Genomic DNA, 6,000 nt, shown 5'->3' with positions numbered 1-6,000 from the left:
CTCACCCCACAGCAGGAGACCCCCAGGACAGCAGGCCTAGAATTCACTGCAGACCCCAGCAGTACTCACCCCACAGCAGGAGACCCCCAGGACAGCAGACCTAGAATTCACTGCAGACCCCAGCAGCACTCACCCCACAGCAGGAGACCCCCAGGACAGCAGGCCTAGAATTCACTGCAGACCCCAGCAGTACTCACCCCACTGCAGGAGACCCCCCCAGGACAGCAGGCCTATTATCCACTGCAGACCCCAGCAGTACTCACCCCACAGCAGGAGACCCCCAGGACAGCAGGCCTAGAATTCACTGCAGACCCCAGCAGCACTCACCCCACAGCAGGAGACCCCCAGGACAGCAGGCCTAGAATTCACTGCAGACCCCAGCAGCACTCACCCCACAGCAGGAGACCCCCAGGACAGCAGGCCTAGAATTCACTGCAGACCCCAGCAGTACTCACCCCACAGCAGGAGACCCCCAGGACAGCAGGCCTAGAATTCACTGCAGACCCCAGCAGTACTCACCCCACAGCAGGAGACCCCCCAGGACAGCAGGCCTATTATCCACTGCAGACCCCAGCAGTACTCACCCCACAGCAGGAGACCCCCAGGACAGCAGGCCTAGAATTCACTGCAGACCCCAGCAGCACTCACCCCACAGTAGGAGACCCCCCAGGACAGCAGGCCTATTATCCACTGCAGACCCCAGCAGTACTCACCCCACAGCAGGAGACCCCCAGGACAGCAGACCTAGAATTCACTGCAGACCCCAGCAGTACTCACCACACAGCAGGAGACCCCCAGGACAGCAGACCTAGAATTCACTGCAGACCCCAGCAGTACTCACCACACAGCAGGAGACCCCCAGGACAGCAGGCCTAGAATTCACTGCAGACCCCAGCAGCACTCACCCCACAGCAGGAGACCCCCAGGACAGCAGGCCTAGAATTCACTGCAGACCCCAGCAGCACTCACCCCACAGCAGGAGACCCCCAGGACAGCAGGCCTAGAATTCACTGCAGACCCCAGCAGCACTCACCCCACAGCAGGAGACCCCCAGGACAGCAGGCCTATTATCCACTGCAGACCCCAGCAGTACTCACCCCACAGCAGGAGACCCCCAGGACAGCAGGCCTAGAATTCACTGCAGACCCCAGCAGTACTCACCCCACAGCAGGAGACCCCCAGGACAGCAGGCCTAGAATTCACTGCAGACCCCAGCAGCACTCACCCCACAGCAGGAGACCCCCAGGACAGCAGGCCTAGAATTCACTGCAGACCCCAGCAGTACTCACCCCACAGCAGGAGACCCCCAGGACAGCAGGCCTAGAATTCACTGCAGACCCCAGCAGTACTCACCCCACAGCAGGAGACCCCCAGGACAGCAGACCTAGAATTCACTGCAGACCCCAGCAGTACTCACCCCACAGCAGGAGACCCCCAGGACAGCAGACCTAGAATTCACTGCAGACCCCAGCAGCACTCACCCCACAGCAGGAGACCCCCAGGACAGCAGGCCTAGAATTCACTGCAGACCCCAGCAGTACTCACCCCACAGCAGGAGACCCCCAGGACAGCAGGCCTATTATCCACTGCAGACCCCAGCCGTACTCACCCCACAGCAGGAGACCCCCAGGACAGCAGACCTAGAATTCACTGCACACCCCAGCAGCACTCACCCCACAGCAGGAGACCCCCAGGACAGCAGGCCTAGAATTCACTGCAGACCCCAGCAGTACTCACCCCACAGCAGGAGACCCCCAGGACAGCAGGCCTAGAATTCACTGCAGACCCCAGCAGTACTCACCCCACAGCAGGAGACCCCCAGGACAGCAGGCCTAGAATTAACTGCAGACCCCAGCAGTACTCACCCCACAGCAGGAGACCCCCAGGACAGCAGGCCTAGAATTCACTGCAGACCCCAGCAGTACTCACCCCACAGCAGGGGACCCCCAGGACAGCAGGCCTAGAATTCACTGCAGACCCCAGCAGTACTCACCCCACAGCAGGAGACCCCCAGGACAGCAGGCCTAGAATTCACTGCAGACCCCAGCAGTACTCACCCCACAGCAGGAGACCCCCAGGACAGCAGACCTAGAATTCACTGCAGACCCCAGCAGTACTCACCACACAGCAGGAGACCCCCAGGACAGCAGGCCTAGAATTCACTGCAGACCCCAGCAGTACTCACCCCACAGCAGGAGACCCCCAGGACAGCAGGCCTAGAATTCACTGCAGACCCCAGCAGTACTCACCCCACAGCAGGGGACCCCCAGCACAGCAGGCCTAGAATTCACTGCAGACCCCAGCAGTACTCACCCCACAGCAGGAGACCCTCAGGACAGCAGGCCTAGAATTCACTGCAGACCCCAGCAGCACTCACCCCACAGCAGGAGACCCCCCAGGACAGCAGGCCTAGAATTCACTGCAGACCCCAGCAGTACTCACCCCACAGCAGGAGACCCCCAGGACAGCAGGCCTAGAATTCACTGCAGACCCCAGCAGCACTCACCCCACAGCAGGAGACCCCCAGGACAGCAGACCTAGAATTCACTGCAGACCCCAGCAGTACTCACCCCACAGCAGGAGACCCCCAGGACAGCAGGCCTAGAATTCACTGCAGACCCCAGCAGTACTCACCACACAGCAGGAGACCCCCAGGACAGCAGGCCTAGAATTCACTGCAGACCCCAGCAGCACTCACCCCACAGCGGGAGACCCCCAGGACAGCAGGCCTAGAATTCACTGCAGACCCCAGCAGTACTCACCCCACAGCAGGAGACCCTCAGCACAGCAGGCCTAGAATTCACTGCAGACCCCAGCAGCACTCACCCCACAGCGGGAGACCCCCAGGACAGCAGGCCTAGAATTCACTGCAGACCCCAGCAGTACTCACCCCACAGCGGGAGACCCCCAGGACAGCAGGCCTATTATCCACTGCAGACCCCAGCAGCACTCACCCCACAGCAGGAGACCCCCAGGACAGCAGGCCTAGAATTCACTGCAGACCCCAGCAGTACTCACCACACAGCAGGAGACCCCCAGGACAGCAGGCCTAGAATTCACTGCAGACCCCAGCAGTACTCACCCCACAGCGGGAGACCCCCAGGACAGCAGGCCTATTATCCACTGCAGACCCCAGCAGCACTCACCCCACAGCAGGAGACCCCCAGGACAGCAGACCTAGAATTCACTGCAGACCCCAGCAGTACTCACCCCACAGCAGGAGACCCCCAGGACAGCAGGCCTATTATCCACTGCAGACCCCAGCAGTACTCACCCCACAGCAGGAGACCCCCCAGGACAGCAGACCTAGAATTCACTGCAGACCCCAGCAGTACTCACCCCACAGCAGGAGACCCCCAGGACAGCAGGCCTAGAATTCACTGCAGACCCCAGCAGCACTCACCCCACTGCAGGGGCTCCCCGCCATGGCCCCCCAGGACTGGCTGGCTCCCATTTCAGGCTGGGGCAGGGTCACCTCAGGGTTCAGGCAGGGTCTCCAAGCCCCGGGTATAAGGGTCAGCAGCCAGAGGGCTCCTTGCAGGCCTGTTTTCGCTGCCCTCTGGGGCGTTACTGGAACCCTCGTGACTGACCACCCCGCAGCTCCTGGCCCTGCATCAGTGCACCTCCATCCTCTGGGCCTCACGCCTCTCATCACCCCATTCAGGCCTTTGCAGGGGCGTGACCCTCCACCTGGGTCCTCTTCACCCTGCTTTTAGAGTGACCCAATGCCTGTGCCACCACCCCAGGAGGCTTTCCCTCACTGCTTCCCTCACCCACAAACACCTGTCACCTCCTTCTGCCTATTTCCTGCAGGGACTTAGTGTCATCTGAAGTGTAGCCTCACCATGTCCCCAAGGTCTACTTGAGGACTTGAGCTCCCGTGCCTGGCACACAGGAAGTGCTCAGTAAATGTCTGTGAACACGGGAAGCCTGAACCCCATCTGCCCTTGCCCCATGAGGACACTGAGACCCAGAGCAGTAAGGTCGCCCTGTGCCACTCACTTATGAAGCTGCACATGTATACAAACAGCAGTGCATGCCCTGGGCCAGAGGGTGGGGCTCCGCGGCACAGATTCCCACAGGACCTTGCACCCACGCCCTGGAGGAGGGTCAGGGGGCACTGGGACTCAGGGTACTTTCAGAATTGCACACCCTGACCAGCGGCTGCCCTTCCCAGCAGAGTGTTGCAGAGATGGAAAGAGAAACTGAAAACCGAGCTCCCGGGGCGGGATCTGCACTCCCGCAGCAGCTGCCGGCCCCTGGCTTCTGAGCCAAGGCAGGGAGTGTGCGAACCTGTCGCCAACGAGTCGTGGACACAGGTCTCTCACGTGCCCGGTGACAAGAAGTCACTGAGCCAGTCACTCTGTGCCTTGCTCCTGCTCTGGACTTGGTGTGCATGGCTACTCTCTGAGGTCCATTTTGCAGATGAGGGAAATGGAGTCCTGAGAGGGCAGGTCACTTACTCAAGGACACACAGCTGGGCAGAGCTGGCCACTGCACTGTGGAGTCTGCGCCCCTAAGGGCTTCCTGCTGGGGCTTCCTGTGGGCCCGGACCCAGCCCCGCAGGGCTGGAGGCGCCTCAACCAGCATGTTTCTTTTTCTCCTCTGGTATCTGGATTTGGTTTCATTTTGAAACCCAGGATTTCAGGAACACAAAACGAAAGCAATGTAACTGTCACTGATAGCTGTGATGAGAAGCAGCACCCAGGGACCCTGCCTGACTCACTGTGCACTTGCAACCTGGGGAGGGTGGAGGCAGGGGTCAGGGAACGGATCCAAGCCCGGGAGGGAGCTGGAGTCTGAGCAGGAGGCCTGGCGCCTCCCCACGCTGACCAATGGAGGGTTGGAGGAGCCTGCAGGCCTGTCCCCCTCTTCAGGGCCAGCCTGGGACTCAGCTGGATGTCACTGGTGGCTCAGACAGGTCCCCGGTGGGGAGCCTGCTGGTTGGAGGATGGAGATCACCAGGAATGGGGGCCAGGGAGGCGTTCACAGCCCAGGAACGAGGGGTCACCCACCCTGGGCATGAAGCCCCGCTCGGCCCTTTCTGAACTGCGTGCCTTGCGCAGTGACTGCCCCGAGTCCCAGTTTCCACGTCTCCACAATGGGCAGAGGGCATCACTGTGCCAATTCCGTGGCTGAAGAACCGTGAGGCACTGAGCACCCAGCCCGCTGGGGGTGACAGTCAGGGGCATGGGGGAGGCGCGGTCTCCCAAGTCACACTGAGGCAACCCATCAGCAGTTTCTGGGGTTCCCTCTGCCCAGAGGTGTGCTCAGGAGATGGGCACCGGGGAGGCCCGTCCTGCAGGCGCCAGCCCAGCCTGTCCAGCACGAGTGAGGTGGGGTGCTCCCTGGCAACCCCTGCTGAACCCCGAGGCACCCTGCTGCCCTTCACTGTGCCCTTCCCTCCTGGGCTCCTTGGGCTAGAGCTTCTAGAAGGGACACAGGCACCCTCAGGCCAGCAGCCCCTCCTGGGCGCTCCATCACCTCAGGAGAAGTTGCAAGCCCGTCCTACGGTCATTCACCCACCCCCACCCCAAACCTTGAAGGGGTCTGCAGAAGGCAGAAAGCGACCGATGCTCCAGGAGGAACCGCCCAGCGGGAAGAGCGTGTGGGCTCCAAGCCTGGCTTTTAACCACTGCTCCGTCTTTACTCCATGACCCACCGGGGTCCCCCCCCCCCAGCACGTACCCTACCAACATCCCCGGGCTGTGGTACAGGCCTGGTGGCTCTGCATCTCCTCCCACCCCTTGGGACAAGGCCAGCCCAGGGATGGCCACACCAATGACCACCCCAGCCCTGGCCGCATACAAGTTCAAAGAGCTGGCGGCCCGGCCAAGCTAGTTTCTGGGTCACCCCCTTCACTTAGAAGGAAACACGAAGCCGAGTGCTTGGGCTGGGAGCACCGAGTGGTCTGGGGGCCGGGAGATGAGGACCTGCCTGAAGAGCTGCCCAGGCTGGACTGCAGAGGGCAGTGTGTGCCAGTGTGAGGCTGCTCACCCA

The sequence above is a fragment of the Ictidomys tridecemlineatus genome, chromosome 10 (genome assembly GCF_052094955.1).
Source record: "Ictidomys tridecemlineatus isolate mIctTri1 chromosome 10, mIctTri1.hap1, whole genome shotgun sequence".
In the NCBI taxonomy this organism is placed as follows: Eukaryota; Metazoa; Chordata; class Mammalia; order Rodentia; family Sciuridae; genus Ictidomys; species Ictidomys tridecemlineatus.
The sequence above is the reverse complement of the archived record's forward strand: the minus strand, read 5'-3'. Positions refer to the sequence as shown.